At 45.6% G+C, this 18221-nt stretch overlaps 1 pseudogene; it reads left to right on the top strand.

Annotated features, from left to right (window-relative positions):
* The window catches only part of LOC142257004 (uncharacterized), a 417356-nt pseudogene that overhangs the window by 3656 nt on the left and 395479 nt on the right, over window positions 1-18221 (top strand).

Genomic DNA, 18221 nt, shown 5'->3' with positions numbered 1-18221 from the left:
GGAGGTGAGAGGTTCTGATGTCATCACATTACATCATTATCTATGGGGATAACAGAGGATATGACCGGGGAGGTGAGAGACTCTGATGTCATCACATTACATCATTATCTATGGGGATAACAGAGGATATGACCGGGGAGGTGAGAGGCTCTGATGTCATCACATTACATCATTATCTATGGCAGGGGTCTCCATCTCAGCTGGGGGAATGGGCCTCATTGCTGCAGGACAATGTGACATTTTTAATGATTCCATGGTTTTTCCTATACACCTTTAGATCACGATTTTGAACATTTTTTGCTTGATTATAACAAACCTGCACCTTTTTATTTAGTTAAGTTTATATATATAAAATGTTTAATGGCAAACAAAGTCATGCTTTATTTTGAATATTTTTTTTTAAATTTTATCACCTTCTTGCATTATTGCTTTACAATTAGCAGCATCATACTGTCATCGTAGCCAACATCGTAGGACTGCCCCAAAGAGATTTGCCGTGAAGTCTCGGGGTGGCTCAAGAAATTGCAATCTTTTGCCAAAAATCTCAAATTTATAATAAGTACAGTTGGAATTTTTAGTGCAGTAGTGCACATTTTGTGCTGGCTTTTTTGTTTTTAGCCAACATCTTGTAGTAATGTCCCCCTTGTGTCCTGCATAATATGCTCGTTATTGTGTCCTGTAGTTATGTCCCCCATCTTTGTCCCCTGTAGTAATGTCTCCCATCCTTGTGCCCTATAGTAATGTGCCCTTTCCTTGTACCCTGTAGTATTGTGCCCATCCTGGTAGTATTGTCCATACTTCTGCCCCGTAGTATTGTGCTCATCCTTGTTCCCTGTAGTATTGTAGCCATCTTTGTAGTATTGTGCCCATCCTTGTAGTACTGTGCCCATCCTTGTAGTATTGTGCCCATCCTTGTAGTATTGTGCCCATCCTTGTAGTACTGTGCCCATCCTTGTAGTACTGTGCCCATCCTTGTAGTATTGTGCCCATCCTTGTAGTATGGTGCCCATCCTTGTAGTATTGTGCCCATCCTTGTAGTATTGTGCCCATCTTTGCAGTTTTGTGCCCATCTTTGCAGTTTTGTGCCCATCCTTGTAGTATTGTGCCCATCCTTGTAGTATTGTGCCCATCCTTGTAGTATTGTGCCCATCCTTGTAGTATTGTGCCCATCCTTGTAGTATTGTGCCCATCCTTGTAGTATGGTACCCATCCTTGTAGTATTGTGCCCATCCTTGTATTATTGTGCCCATCCTTGTAGTATTGTGCCCATCTTTGCAGTATTGTTCCCATCCTTGTAGTATTGTGCCCATCTTTGCAGTATTGTTCCCATCCTTGTAGTATTGTGCCTATCCTTGTAGAATTGTGCCCATCCTTGTAGTATTGTGCCCATCCTTGTAGTATTGTGCCCATCCTTGTAGTATTGTGCCCATCCTTGTAGTATTGTGCCTATCCTTGTAGTATTGTGCCCACCCTTGTGGTATTGTGCCCATCCTTGTGGTATTGTGCCCATCTTTGTAGTATTGTGCCCATCCTTGTGGTATTGTGCCCATCCTTGTAATAGTGTGCCCATCCTTGTGGTATTGTGCCCATCCTTGTGGTATTGTGCCCATCTTTGTAGTATTGCGCCCATCCTTGTGGTATTGTGCCCATCCTTGTGGTATTGTGCCCATCCTTGTGGTATTGTGCCCATCCTTGTGGTATTGTGCCCATCCTTGTGGTATTGTGCCCATCCTTGTGGTATTGTGCCCATCCTTGTAGTATTGTGCCCATCCTTGTAGTATTCTGGCCAGTAGTTTTGTGTCCAACCTTGTAGTTTTGTGCCCAACCTTGTAGTTCTGTGCCCATCCTTGTAGTATTGTGCCCACCCTTGTGGCATTCTGCCCACCCTTGTGGCATTCTGCCCACCCTTGTGGTATTGTGCCCATCCTTGTAGTATTGTGCCCATCCATGTAGTATTGTGCCCATCTTTGGAGTATTGTGCCCATCCTTGTAGTATTGTGCCCATCTTTGGAGTATTGTGCCCATCCATGTAGTATTGTGCCCATCCTTGTAGTATCGTGCCCATCCTTGTAGTATTGTGCCCATCCTTGTAGTATTGTGCCCATCCTTGTAGTATTGTCCCCATCCTTGTGGTATTGTCCCCATCCTTGTGGTATTGTGCCCATCCTTGTAGTATTGTGCCCATCTTTGGAGTATTGTGCCCATCCTTGTAGTATTGTGCCCATCCTTGTGGTATTGTGCCCATCCTTGTGCCCTCATCCTTGTCCCTTATTATGCCGCTCATCACAAACGCAAAAAACCCCAATTCTTCTCACCTTTCCTCCGTTCCCTCAGGGCTGCGTGCTGGTCAGTGTTTGCAGCGTGTTGGAGGCAGCGTGTTTCAGCTGCGTCCAGAGCGGGGGGTTGTACAGTAGAAGCAGAGTGGATGGGATTTCTAGAAATCTACACTGACCTGTGGTGCGGCTTTCAGAGTTGCAAGTGTCCTCCATACTGAGAATACAGCGAGGAGACCGCAGCGGCCCGAACCCTGATAGTGTGGATATGAGCAGCTGCGGTCTCCTGGATTCTTCTACGGAGGAGACTCGCGGCCTCACAGTCAGGACGCAGCGAGCCCTGATCGTGGGCACATGCCTGCTGTTTGCGGCTGACGATTGCAGCTCCATGCTGGGAGCCGGCACCGACAGGCAGGGTTTTATGACAGTTGAATCACTTGCGGTGCCGCGTACAGGATCTCTAAGCACTATACTAATGGCTGCCGCCTGCCAATCAGATGGAAGGAGGCAACATCATACAGCAACATCACCTCCTTGCATCTGATTTGCCGCATCATCTATTTGTGTAGTGCAGACAGCTCCTCTGCGTGGCACCGCAAAGGATTCAACTATACTATAAAACCCTGCCTGCCGGCTCCCGGCATAGAGCTGCAATTGACACGGGGTCTGCGGGCCGCAGAAAGCACCTCAAGGGCCGCGGGCTGCGTGTTTGAGACCTCTGATCTATGGGAATAACAGAGGATATGACCGGGGAGGTGAGAGGCTCTGATGTCATCACATTACATCATTATCTATGGGAATAACAGAGGATATGACCGGGGAGGTGAGAGGCTCTAATGTCATCACATTACATCATTATCTATGGGAATAACAGAGGATATGACCGGGGAGGTGAGAGGCTCTGATGTCACCACATTACATCATTATCTATGGGGATAACAGAGGATATGACCGGGGAGGTGAGAGGTTCTGATGTCATCACATTACATCATTATCTATGGGAATAACAGAGGATATGACCGGGGAGGTGAGAGGCTCTGATGTCATCACATTACATCATTATCTATGGGAATAACAGAGGATATGACCGGGGAGGTGAGAGGCTCTGATGTCATCAGATTACATCATTATCTATGGGAATAACCGAGGATATGACCGGGGAGGTGAGAGGCTCTGATGTCATCACATTACATCATTATCTATGGGGATAACAGAGGATATGACCGGGGAGGTGAGAGGCTCTGATGTCACCACATTACATCATTATCTATGGGAATAACAGAGGATATGACCGGGGAGGTGAGAGGTTCTGATGTCATCACATCACATCAGTATCTATGGGAATAACAGAGGATATGACCGGGGAGGTGATGGACTCTGGAAATGTCTGTAGTGATATTATTAATGTCTCCACACTCAGGATTACACAGTAGTGAAGACCTCTAGTGATCGATGTCAGGCCCCTGTGTCTGAAGGACGGGGAGGAACCCTGAGCCCAATCCCGGGGCCTCCGCCTCACCCCCGGATACATGAGAACATCAATGACCAGAAGATCCTGGAACTCACCCACAAGATGCTTGAGCTGCTGACTGGAGAGGTGACACTGCTGGGAATGCTGGGACATTATACAGGACGGCACTGGAGGATTCTGGGTGATGACGGTATCATTGTGTTGTCAGGTTCCTATAAGGTGTCAGGACGTCAGCGTCTATTTCTCCATGGAGGAGTGGGAGTATCTAGAAGGACACAAGGAGCGGTACAAGGAGGTGATGATGGAGGAGCCCCAGCCCCGCACATCACCAGGTAATAGACAGGACTGAATACACCCGGCCTATAATTATCTGTATGTAATAATGATGTCCGTCCTGTCTGTGTCTCCTGCAGGCCTCTCCAGTACGAGGACGACCCCAGAGAGATGTCCCGCTCCTCCTCCTCCTCCACAGGATCCTCAGGTAGATGGAGATCTCCCCTATGAGGTGTAGACGGCTGTGACCTCCTTGTGGTCAGTCTTGTTTTCTCCTCCAGTATTAGATGTTTTATACTTGTGTAATGAGAGCGGTGGAGACGGCAGGATCACAGCTGACCACAGACCTCACATGTCCGGATCTTATCTCCATTATTCCCGGAGACTTTTACAATATTTTGTTTTGCAGCTTTTGGATCCGGATAAAGATCTGAGCAATATTAATTCTCCAGAGAGAAATGTGAGGGGCGATCAGCGGAGTAACGAGGAGATTCCTACAGATCACCGCCCCGGTGAGGCTCTTAGATGTATAGTCACTTTTTCAGCCAAAATATTGATAACACTATATAACACAATTTTTTGTCTCCAGCTTTTAAGTGCTATATTCCAGTTACTCATGCCTAAATAGTCAAGAAAAACTATTTAATTAATTATAGACTTTGCTTTTGTGATCAGGACAATGAAATAATCAGTTTTACATATTTTCATAGGGAAATCAAAAATGTTCATAAATTCTTTTTGTTGATACAGTTTATTATATAGAGTCATTACACACAGAGGGATATATTTCACGTGTTTGCCATGTTAACTGTTAAGGTTCCTATACCCCTCCCCACCATCAGCAGCACAGAGATGGAGATCGCCATGACGACGATCTGATCTGGCTGAAGAGCTAGGTATTTACGACTCAGGTGATGGTAGCTACAACCAAAGTAGTGCACACAGAAACATCTCTTTATTCTTTTGAAGGGGAAAAAAAACTATTAAAACAGTGTTTAGATGCCACGTTAATGCTAGAGAAATGAAAAGCATATTGCCAGAATCCCTGCGGAGCGCACCGTTTGGCTTTACTAGGTGATCGCTGGTATCGCGACAAATGAGTATTGGCCAGTAAAATCATGCTAGATGTGTTGTGTTTGGTATCTATGCGAATGTAAAATCGAGATATAAAATTTGACACTAATATCTTTCACCTGTGTGGCCCAGGGGCAAAGATATGCAAAAAACTAGAATTAGCTCATTTCTCTGACCCCTCGGCACAGCCCACAAGGTATCAAAAAATGAGGTCACAGGTGGGAGGGTGAGCTGAGGTCATAAAAGTCCATAGCTCAATCTTCAAGGTCGTCAGTCGTGGAAGGTGCAGCTAGGCTGTGGTGTTGCCTGCTTGGATCTTATTCTGGACACCTTCCCCCCCCCCCCCCCCTTAAATTCGGACGTCACATCTATGGCACGAGTTTAGTAAGTTTCACGTTTATCCCTTTCATTTTTATGTAATTGTCTACACTGTATTTGTATTGTTCCCCTTTGTAACATCTTGTATATTTTATAAACTGCCTATTTTCGGATTAAATATATAAAATTTAATAATTTGTTTCCTCATGTTCTGTATACAAATCCAAACTCAAAGGGCCCTATGCTATCTTTAACGGATGTCTGGACTACCTGCACAATAGGTACGACGGTGGCAGCAGAATTATTGTGTTTAGAATTATTAGGGTGCTATCAGCAAGGGGTACCGAGGTATATATACATATATATATTTTCCATCAGAGGGAATCGGTGATATATACATTACCCATGCTGACAGACCTTCAATATTTGACATTAGTAGCTCAGCAGCCTTATTTACTTATTGTCCTGCAGTACCAAAAGTGGCCTGCCAACAAGAGGGGCGCTAGAGAGGAGTCTGACAAATTAGTGAATGGCGGGAGGACCTAGTGAGACCCCCCACCTGGCAGTTCGTGACAAACTGGTGGGATTCTGGTGTAAATCAAGAAATAACATCTGGAACACCATTCTAAGTCTGAACTGGGTGCAAAAACCTAAAAAAAACTACACTATATGGAGAGAAGGTATGCACACCAGTGACTATGTAAGGGGAATATGTGAAAAGCAGAAACTGCTGTGTGAATACTGACATGAAAAATCCAATAGCTATATGTATGAATGAAAATGTGAAAAATGGAACCTGCATTACTGCCATGAACATATGAATATAGAGAAATTTAGCTACTGAATTGATCAATGCAACAGAGCCCCAACACTACGCCAAAGTATTTCTCTACGTTGGGGTCCCAAGCAGAGCAGTCTGATTGAATAATTAATGATTTGACAGATGTCCAGAAGGCAGTAATTGACAAACTCCAACAGGAGGGTAAGCCACAAAAGGTCATTGCTAAAGAAGCTGCCTGTTCAGAGTGCTGTATCCAAGCATATTAATGGAAAGTTGAGTGGAAGGAAAAAAGTGTGGTAGAAAAAGGTGCTCAAGCATCCGGGATAACCATAGCCTTGATAGGATTGTTAAGAAAAGGCCATTCAAAATTTGGGGGAGATTCACAAGGAGTGGACGCTGCTGGAGTCAGTGCTTCAAGAGCCACCACACACAGACGTATCCAGGACATGGGCTACAAGTGTCGTATTCCTTGTGTCAAGCCACTCATGACCAATAGACAACGCCAGAAGTGTCGTGCCTGGGCCAAGGAGAAAAAGATCTGGACTGTTCTCAGTGGTCCAAGATGCTGTTTTCAGATGAAAGGAAATTTTGCATTTCATGTGGAAATCGCGGTCCCAGAGTCTGGAGGAAGAGTGGAGGCCACAATCCAAGCTGCTTGAGCTCTAGTGTGAAGTCTCCACAATCAGTGATGGTTTGGGGCCATGTCATCTGCTGGTGTAGCTCTACTGTGTTTTATCAAGATCAAAGTCAGCGCAGCCATCTACCAGGACATTTTACAGCACTTCATGCTTCCCTCTGCCGACAAGCTTTTTGGAGATGGAAGTTTCATTTTCCAGCAGGACTTGGCACCTGTCCACACTGCCAAAAGTACAAGTACCTGGTTTACTAACCACAGTATCACTGTGCTTGATTGGCCAGCAAATACACACTGGCAGACAGAATTTTTCAAGGAACGGGTGATGTTGTCTACCTACTGGTATAGCGCAGGCACAGCTTTATTAGAGACGTAACGGCAACTGGTACTGGGGGACTGCCACGGCCATCAGCTTTCGGAAACGGTCTGAATCCACCAGGAAGAAATGCAGCATTTCTGTGGCCAACAGTTTATATATGGTGAAGTTCAAGCCCTTACCTTTGGCATGTGTGGGAGGAAATAATCTTTTCAATGTCCACAACTTCAGTACCGAGGGCTGGCTGCTGTGCTGAGAGGGTGGAGTAGGGTTTACATGACAAACTGGTGGACTGTGAGGGAGGTGTAGGCGAAGATGTTATGGTGGATTGACAAAGATATGGTGTTCTCAGTGTCTGAGATTGTTCAAAAACAACCAGGCATGTCCACTTCCATAATAGCTGACAGGCTCTCACTCACCACGACTGTAGCAGGAAAACAAGTCGAGGTTCTGCAGCCGGAGACTTTTGTGAGAACACTTGCCACGGTGATGGAGGAGTTAGAAGCAGCAGACACGGTTGTTGGGTTGGCTGGTGGTTTGCGAGGCCAGCTAGGCCGCATTTTAGTAAGATTCCCAGAATAACGCATGTTGGTTGTGCATGTGCCGGTTCAAGCATGTAAAATTTAAATTATTGGAATTTCTACCCCTACTGAGTCATTTTTTTTTCAAAGTTTGCAGATAATGTAAGTTGGGTCATCCTTTACGGTCTCAAAAAAGTTGCAGGCTAGGTAACACTTGCCGTCCATGTGAACATCAGACCCGCGACCGCTGCTGGCCACAGACAGAAATGTGGCTAAGGATGCAGTGCTTGTCATGGTTGCATCACTTTGTGCGGGAAGCTGCAACGTACTCTCCTCATCTTCCTCCACCTCTACTGCTGAGCTACTAAGCTGCAAGTGGGATGTAGAACCTCAGTCATTCTCTATGTTGTCCCACTCCTTGCCTTTACAGTCACCCTCCTTCTCTTCCTGCCCTGACAGCACAGTACAGTACACATTTGTCTCAGGTATCTGACTCTCATCATGATCACTTACGCCCCCGGGGGTTAACCTCTGTTGACGAGGTTCTGGATTCTGCTCAGACCTTACTTCATCCGTCCTCAGATCCATCTGACAAAGATTTTGGGCAGCAGTGTAAATGCTTTCGTCATCTTGAGTCTTTGAATCTTTGGAGAAGACCTCTGATGCCCATGGAATTTCATGTGTTTAAAGCACTGCAGACTTGCCCATGTCTGGTTCCCCACAGTCAGTTGGCCGATTGAAGAGTTGGGACACAGGGCAAAACGAGGGCAATTGGGGTGCCATCTGTGAGGAATGTACATTGTGTGATGTTGAGGTGGAGGATGAAAAGGATAGGGCACTTGATATCCACTGTAGCACATGCTCTTTCTGGCCCTCCTCTACAAGTCATACCGCTGTGCGGCTGCCAAAGAAAGGGAGTGGAGTAGCCCATCCGGTAACAGAAGCTCTCAGTTGTCTTTGCATAGGACAAGCCAGTGTTTGTTCAGTCGAGCTTTCAGTAACATTAGCACCTACCTCTCGAAAACCACGCCTATTCACCCTTCTAACACAACCTCTGGATTCCTCACTCATGTTTGCTGTACCCTTTCCCTCTTTTAACCAGCTGTTTCACAACTTTAGGCCCACACCTGTTAGTCACAAGTCACTAAATTAACAATCAATATTTATTTGCTGAAATGGTAATTTGTGGCTGGACCACAGAGGAAGAAATCACTATTTAGATGATGAAATGGCAATTTTCAGCTGGACCACAGAAGTAGAAATCACTTTTTAAATGATGAAATGGCAATATTGGGCGGGATCACAGAAGTAGAAATCACTATTTAGATGATAAAATGGCAATTTTTGGCAGACCACAGAATTAGCAATCAGGATTTAGATGCTGAAATGTCAATTGGTGCCAGGAGCACAGAGTTATTATGAATTTGTGTTTATCTGTATTTATATGCAGCAGCACCATCCCCAGACGCCGCATGTCCGCTTGTTATATGCAGAGGGACATGTGACTTAGGCAGCCAATGACACAAGCTCTTGTGTCTGAATGTTGTGGATGGTTTCTGCCCCCTCATTGGCTGCTGGAACATCCATACATTAAGTTTAGGGAAAAAAACAGTCCGCTGCTTCTCTGACCTCTCCCCTCCCCTCATCAAACACGTCCTCCCGCTCATCAGACAGCACCAATATCCAGAGCTAATAATGCAGAAGAAAAGAATTAGTGCAACTGCCAACAGTTACAGAACAAAGCCCAACATTGCTGAATTTTGAGAAAAGTTTTGGGGCTTCTGAACATTAATCTGAATGGGCAAGACTCGTGCCGAATCTGAAATTGGTGAACCTTTCTCGAACAGGTTTCCTAATCTCTACTTAACGGTCTTCAATACTGAAGTGGAAAACTACAATAGAAAAGCCTGGTATTGTAACAGCGAGTCCTACTGGCCCTTGCTGTGAGATTAGGGTGCAGTCAAATATTTTTAGTCAGTTAAGAAATGGGTTTGGGTTTTTTGTTTTTTTTTATAAAATTCTCCTTTTGTAATGTTAGAAAACATCAATATAATTACTGAGGTTATATTATTAAAATATATTATTTTATTTTTTGCAGATGATTGTATCAGGAGCTCAGAGGGACATCTGCTATCTTCACACTTTAATGTTGATGATTGCAGTATCATTCAGTATGCAGATGAAGAGATTTCCAATATTGAAGATATACTCTCAGTCTCTCATATCCAAAATGTATCATCTTATCCTTTTAAGCAGATCTTAATTCCTGATTCATCACAGACTGGAAAGCAAAATAGAAATTACAGACAGCGTGTTAAACATCAAAAAGCTCCTACAGGGCAAAAAACATTTTCATGTTCAGAATGTGGGAGATGTTTTAATCGTAAATCTCATCTTATTGGACATCAAAAAATTCACACAGGAGAGAAGCCATTTTTTTGTTCAGAATGTGGAAAATGTTTTACTGCGAAACAAGAGCTTGGTAGACATCTGAGAATCCACACAGGGGAGAAACCATTTTCATGTTCAGAATGTGGGAAATGTTTTAACCAGAAACATGTTCTTATAAAACATCAAATGATTCACACAGGGGAGAAGCCATTTTCATGTTTAGAATGTGGGAAATGTTTTAACCGGAAAAATTCTCTTATAGCACATCAAATGATTCACACAGGGGAGAAGCCATTTTCTTGTTCAGAATGTGGAAAATGTTTTACTGCGAAACAAGAGCTTGGTAGACATCTGAGAATCCACACAGGGGAGAAACCATTTTCATGTTCAGAATGTGGGAAATGTTTTAACCAGAAACATGTTCTTATAAGACATCAAATGATTCACACAGGGGAGAAGCCATTTTCATGTTTAGAATGTGGGAAATGTTTTAACCGGAAAAATACTCTTATAGCACATGAAATGATTCACACAGGGGAGAAGCCATTTTCATGTTTAGAATGTGGGAAATGTTTTAACCGGAAAAATGCTCTTATAGCACATCAAATGATTCACACAGGGGAGAAGCCATTTTCTTGTTCAGAATGTGGAAAATGTTTTACTGTGAAACAAGATCTTCGTAGACATCTGAGAATTCACACAAGGGAGAAGTCACTTTCATGTTCATAATGTGGTAAATGTTTTAATCAGAAACATGTTCATATAACACATCAAATGATTCACACAGGGTTTAAGCCATTGTTATCTTTTGCTTAATATACTAAACAGAGTATACAGTGTGTCCACCCATATCCTGTCGACCGCCATTATCTTGAAAACGGCGGCAGCTAAAAGCATAGAAGTGGTATCTAGGTATAGTAAAATAGCCATGCTCTATGCAATGAAACCACCTATAGCGCCACCTGGGGGAAAACCACGGAGTTAGCATTTTTATTTTGAAAACGGAACGAGATAAAGAAAAAAAGTGAATTAAAAAATTGTAGGGCATCATCAGTTCAATACGAATCGACACCTTGCATACAGAAATGCTATGATATGAAACCCATGACCCCCCCCCCAAACATTGAATTCTGGTCACGCATATGGCGTTCATTTAACTTTGATGCTCAAAGTGGCCCCCGTCAGCTGCAATGCACATCTGGACTCTGGACAGCATACTGTATCTTGCTGCATGTTGTGCAATATGGTAGGTGACACGTATGCACAAGCATCTGTGATACGTCGTCGTAGGTCCTGCAATGTTGGTGGAGGGGTCGCATACACCTGCTGTTTGATGTGACCTCACAGAAAGAAGTCCAATGGGGTCAGGTCAGGTGAGCGTGGAGGCCACTCTACACAGCCACCATACCCAATGACTTATACGAAGGTCTCCATGAGTTTTACACGTTCTAATCATTGCATTTCTGTATGCAAGGTTTCTCTATATCGTTCCGTTTTCGTGATAAAAATGCTAACTCCGTTGTTTTCCACCAGGTGGCGCTATAGGTGGTTTCGTTGCGTAACGCATGGATACTTTACTATACCTAGACACCACTTCTATGCCTATAGCTGCCGCCATTCTCAAGTTAATGGCGGTGGACAGGATATGGGTGCAAACACTGTATAGACAAGACTGAATGGAATCACAGCTGCTTCTTTCCGTGAAATAAAACATTTCCCTGCCTAGTTATAAATATGCAGGGAAATGTTTTATTTCAGGGAAATCGGCATCTGCAATCCCATGCTGTCCTGTCTGTATACTCTTTTCTTTCCTCACCTACCCCGGAAATCAAACACTGCCATTACACAGTACAAGCAGGGACATTTTTTTTCTGTAAGGGGTACACCATGCCACTAGAATAGGGTTTTACAAAAGATCCAAAGTTTATCAAGATTAAACCTTTATTTTGCCCAAAACGTATTGATCATAATTAGAGAACAGCAATGACTGTAGCACAGAGAAAGATAACTAAATACTACAGGACATCACTAGTCTCTCCCTCTGCTCTGGGGGGATTTTTGTCCACTCTTCTTCCAGTCTCTTCCACAGTTCTTTGACTGTTGTGGGTTTCTTGGCCATACCTTTGTCACCAAGGATTTTCTAGAGGTTCTCTATTGGGTTTAGATCAGGATTCTGGGCTGTGGCTTTTCATTGTTTTTAGGAACTGCTTTCCCCATTTTGCTATGTGATGGGGGCATTGTCCTGCATGAAAATTGCTGACTGATTGAGTAGTGTACTCAAGTAAGGAACCAGGTCTTGTTGAAGAAGGTTCTGATCCACATTTGCAGTCATGAGAATTCCAACTCCTGCTGCAGAAAACATTCCCCAAACTATGACCCTTCCTCCACCACCTTTCACTGACTTCTTAACACACTTTGGGTTCAGTTTTTCCCCAGTTTGTCAACGAACATAATGTTTCCCATCAGACCCAAATAAATTAAACTTGCTTTCATCACAAAAATGAACTGTGGACACTTTTTTCCTCTGTCCACACAACATGCTCCTCTCCAAAGGTGAGTCTAGCCTTGTGATGCTTTCTGCTAATGAGAGGTTTGGTCACTACAGATTGGACTTTCAGTCCAAATGCTCTTAAACGTCGTGACACTAAGATGAGACAGATCCTTACCTTGTTCAGTGCTGAACTGGTGACCCATTACGGCTGCAGTGTAGAATGATTACCCATAGAGATTCACCACATTATCCTGTCCTCTTGCATTTGTCTTTTGAGGGCGACCAGCCTTCTTGGAGGACTTGAAAGAGTTTGTGATGTTGTAAAAAAGCAATATTCTCGAAATCACAAACTTGGAACGACCAACTTCTCTTGCTATGGCTGATTGGTCACCCCTTTGGACTTCATCTGGACCACCTGCTGCCGGAGAGTGTCAGTGACTTTGAAATGACACACCATTTTTTGCAAAGTCAGTGCAAACAGGAAAGTCAGGCTGCCAGTTACATAGGGTTTGTCAGATAATTAAGGAAGTTAGCACCAATAACTTGCAGGAATCTGAAAGTGTTCTCTATTTAGATCTGTGTTTTATTTATTTATCTCATTTACCTTTTTATTATTTGCTTTTTAATAAATTCATTTATGAAATAAGCTTAAAATACTACAAGTTTCCTCATGTTAGGATATAATCACATAGGACGACACAATGACCGCAACATTTAGGAAATTGTGTGTTCTCTACTTTTGATCTCAGCACAGGAACAATTTTTTGCAAAACATCCAATTGTGGAACTTATTTTTATTCCAAGATCTATTGATTAATGTGTATTTTGTTGTAGGCAACCCCTTTAAGATGTATCATTCATGATAATTGTGTAATGTAATAAATAATTTCTCGCGCATTGATTATGCAATGGAAATGGATCTGTAAATGATGAATTCATAAACAATTATTTGTATACAATAACCCTTACATGTAAATTCTTGACTGCCTTCAATGTGAGATCATTTATGGTGATCTTATATTAAATCACTTTTATAATTATCTGCTTGTCTCAATGGGCTATAAGGCACATAAAGGTGATAAGGATCATTGGGCTCAGACAGTGGAGAAGCCGTATGCATGCCCACAATGTGTAAAATGTTTTAAAAATAACAGTTTGTTAAACATCTGAGAATTCACACTGGGGAGAAACCATATTCATGTTCCAAATGTATAAGGTGTAAGATGGTGGCTCTGGTACTGGTAGTACTACAAAACCAATTATCGCAGGTCTGCCTATCTACATACCTCCACCCATGGGTGTGTCTCATATGTTATAATGGTGTCTGTTTGTTTGACACATGGTCTGTGTGTGGAGATTGTTATACCTCTAGAAGGAAACTGTAATGCTCATACCAGTGTCCTCGTGCTGTGCTGCTCCCCCTCCCCTAGCAGAGACATCGGTTCTCTCACCTGCCCGCTATCTTGCAGTGGCTGCCCCTTCCCCAGTCCATGTGGCTGTCTCCCAGAGCCTGTGTACACCTCACAGGCTTTCTTGTTCTGTCTGAAGGAAGGTGGGGGGTGGCCACACCCCTTTTCTTAAAGGGCCAGCGTACCTTAACCCGGATGTGGCTCGCAGGTTGGCTGAGAGGTTGCAAGTATTTAAGGCATCTTCTCCGTAAGGGAGGTGCCTGGGCAATGAGTTATCTACGTTGCTAGTTCTCTTCTCAGGTCCCTTTGTGCTGCTGCTGTCATTGTGCTGAGTGATGCTGCTGACATTTATCTATATTTCAGTGCTGTGCCAGTTTGCTGATCTTCTGTTCCCACTGCCATCCATGCTGACCGGCTACCACGATGGCCGGCTATTGCAAGTAGCCTGGCCGGTTGCTGCTGCCATATCTATCCATCCATCCATGCATCTGTGATGCCCTGGCACCACCAGGTGGTCACAGAAAAGCAGTACACCCCACACAACACCATCCTACATCAGGTACCATCTGCCACAAAAGCCTAGCCACCCCCCCCTGGGTAGGAAGGACACACCAGTGGGCGGGACCAGGCAGATTGGGAGCGCCCACCTAGGGGTCTTGAGGATCGGGGGCGGAAACAAGAAGTGCAGGTTAAGAAGTGGAAAGTGAAGTGGAGTTGAAGTTGAGAGGTTAAGAAGTGGAAGGTGAAGGAGAAGTGAGAGGAGAGTCAAGGCTGAGCCTAGTGACAGGTAGCCAGGGTAGGTGGCAAGCAGTGGACCGTGTCCAAAGGCGACGGGAGTCCGGTCGTGGGAGATCCAAGGTGGACCGGGACAGGGTTGGAGCCCGCCGGTACCGACAGCGGAGATCCGGTCCGGAAACCGTGCACAGGCGGGGTACCTGGACCCTAGTTAGAAGACGGTTGCAAGCCCCTTCTCTAATTAAACAGGCCGGGAGCAACGTTCCAGACGTTCCACAGTGTTAGCCCAGATAGAGCAAAACGGCAGCCCACCGCAGGGGATAGGGTATTCGCAACAACCCACTGAGATCCCAAGGGTCAGTTTTCACGGGCACATCTCCCAACCAAAACAGAACCGGGAGAGGACTTCCCCGTTCCACACGAGGTTGTCCAAGGTAGAAGGAAAATATAAAGTGCCCGAGGAAGGGACACTGGTACATCAGCCGGGTGTGGGAACCGTATACACCCCGAAGCGGCAGCCGGCCACTGACCCATTGGTTTACCGACAAACTTGTGTGCAATTATTCAATCGTGAGTACACCAACACCCACCGGCCCGGCGCGCCATCTCTGGCAATCATCGCCTCCCGTGTTCTGGACACTGAGCCCTGTGGCATCCACCCCTACCCACAGAGGGGTGTTAACCAGCTGCAGCTCCACCGCCCTTGGGTGCTACCCAACAGCAGTGGTGGTAATCCACCTTACCACACAGCATGGGTGGCATCATGAACTGTTACCACAATCCCATGTACACACCACGTCCCCTTTTATTTGAGTGTCCGCATGACCCCCCGGGTCCAGAGACCCCTCGAGCCACTGCGGATCCGGATCCGAGCAGCTCGGCTGCTGACGTGGGGGCGGCACACATCCATCCTGGATGTATCCAGTACTCTTGCCTGCTGCTACTGCCGATTCTATCTAAGACTGTACTGTGTCCGTGGCGCCAGCAGCCAGGGTACTGCAGATCCCCTGGGGCTGCCGGATGCTTACCAACGTGTGTACCTGCTGCCACCTTCGGTCCAGTGGAGCCACTAGTACAGTGCTCACCCAGCGAGAATAACAGAATCTCTGAGAGAAAAAGAGGTTGTCCTTGACTGGGTAAGGTATCTGTGGAGACTGCTACACCTCAACTGGGATACTTTTGGGGAGAAGTTGTATCCAAACCTGTATAAGCGGACCCGCAAGTGAAAAGAACTTTGATACTATGTTTATGTTCTTTGAAGCTGGAAGAGGACTTGTGTTATGGCCCTGCAGAGCAGTTTGTGTTGCCAAATGGAGCTGCTGGACTTTTTAAGTAAAAGTGTTCCTGTCGGACTTCCGGGAGGCGGAGCTACGAGGTAGCTGCTTTTATCATGAGCTCCTGCAGCAGCCTAGGCCAAAAACGTTATCCAGGCCCATCCTAACATATCAAGGCTGCAGGGATAAGGCCAGGACAAGGGGCGCACATCGGGCCCGGCTCTCCTGATACTCCGGAGGTGATAGGTGTACTCTGCACCACAAAGAAAGGAGGGCTCTGACACCAAGCTGTGGGCTGTGCTGCACAGAGGAACGCTGCCCATCCTCCCTGCTCCCCCTGCAGCTGTGCCACTGAAAACGGAAAGCACCCGGGACCTGGTAAGAGATGGGAGAAAAAACGGGCACTAACATCCAGAAGGAGACAGGGAGGGGGACTGAAGTGCTTCCAGCGGCAGCCATAGTTTTCAGTGAACTCACACACTTCTCGCCCCCCCCCCCCCCCTCCTGCCACAGAAGAAACAGTGAAAGTCTGTAGTTACAGCAGAGATCAGAGGGGCTGGAGGTAGCTGACAGGGAGAGTGGCTGTGGGGGCAGAGCTGCCTGAGAGAACTGGGGGTGGATACCCTGAAGTCTTTCTAAGGCTGCTTTCACACTACATTTTTATAACATGCATCATGAACGTTTTTTTGCTGTAAAAGCGGATCCTGCTCTTACAGCAAAAAAACGCATGCAAACGCATGTGTTATTTTGCAGGACCTGTCACTCTAAGTTTATGGGCGGGCATTGGAGTCATGTGATCGGGAGTCAGTGGAACTGAACGTGATAGACTGGGAGCCGGCATCTGACAGCTGGGGAGGCTCGTAACAAGGTAAACATCAGGTAACTTGCTTGGATACCCGATATTTACCTTGGTTACGAGCATCCGCAGCTGCTAGGAGCCGGGGCTGCCTGCACACGTTACCAACGTAAACATCGGGTAACTAAGAGAAGCGCTTTGCTTGGTTACCCGATATTTACCTTGGTTACGAGTGTCCGCAGCTCTCACGCGGGGGAGACGGGGGAGGGAGGGATGGGGAGAGAGGGAGGGGGAGAGAGACAGAGAGGGAGGGGGAGACAGGGAGGGGGAGAGAGAGACTGATCACCCGAGGCTGGTTTCTGGGCATGCTCAGTAGAGCATGCAGGATCCTGTCTATTAGCATGCCAGCGTTCACATGCGTTTGCATGCAGTATAGTTAGGATCCAGCAATTTGCAGTATTTGGACGCAGCTCAAAAACACTACAAGTAGCGTTTTTGAAAAATGTTAAAAAACTGCAAGTCGCTGGATCCTCACTATAATGCATGGAAACGCAGGTGAACGCATGTTGACGCGAGTCCATTGCAAATGCATTGAAATGAAAACGCATTTGCACTGGATCCGATTTTGCGTTAAAAAAACGTTCATGACGCATGTTAAAAAAACGTAGTGTGAAAGCAGCCTAATCTAAGTTGTATTCAAGCATATAAACCAGCTCTGAACCGCAGCTCCAGCAAACAGCCTCTCTCCAGAGCAGCTGGGCTATAAAGGGTCATCATCAGAGTCCACAGACCGCAGTGCCAAAGGACTTTAACCCCTATTAAAAATAAAAGAAGTATTAAGAATAAGGGAGGAGGGGAGTAAAAGTGCAGGGAAGCTTGGACTCTTGCTAGAATCCCCTGTGAGAAAGAACTTCTCATAGCTCTGCAGCCTGACTGACATCCAGGACCAGTGCTCAGCATACTAACTATCCTTCCTGTACAAATGTAAAAACATTTTAAAGTGCAGTCACCCATTTCTGCAAAGAAGCTGCCTGGAGCTCCACACAGCATGGACAAATTTGTAGGTAAAAATATTCCCACATCCGCTAAAAAAGGAGGGAGGACTCGGAGTCAGGAGTCGCCCCCTCCGGCAAAGGCTGCAGCAGAGGTCAACATGCCTGCATCCGATTTCCAATCCACTGCCAAAGCCATAATGGACTTGCTAATGCCGGTCATTGATAGTAGGCTGGCAGCATTCCAATCCTCTCTGGACATTATTGTTAGCCAGGTTAACACACAAGGAACCAGGTTGACGGAGGTGGAACAGAGAGTTTCAGACCTAGAAGACTCTTTACCGGACCTCGCCGGGAAGCTGGAAGCCAAGGAGAAAGATGTAGCCTCCCTGTTGGAAAAGATGGATGATCTGGAGAACAGGTCAAGGCGGAACAACCTCCGCCTGGTAGGTCTTCCTGAGTCGGTTCACCC

The sequence above is a fragment of the Anomaloglossus baeobatrachus genome, chromosome 1, assembly GCF_048569485.1.
Source record: "Anomaloglossus baeobatrachus isolate aAnoBae1 chromosome 1, aAnoBae1.hap1, whole genome shotgun sequence".
NCBI classification, from domain to species: Eukaryota; Metazoa; Chordata; class Amphibia; order Anura; family Aromobatidae; genus Anomaloglossus; species Anomaloglossus baeobatrachus.
The sequence above is the reverse complement of the archived record's forward strand: the minus strand, read 5'-3'. Positions and strand labels throughout refer to the sequence as shown.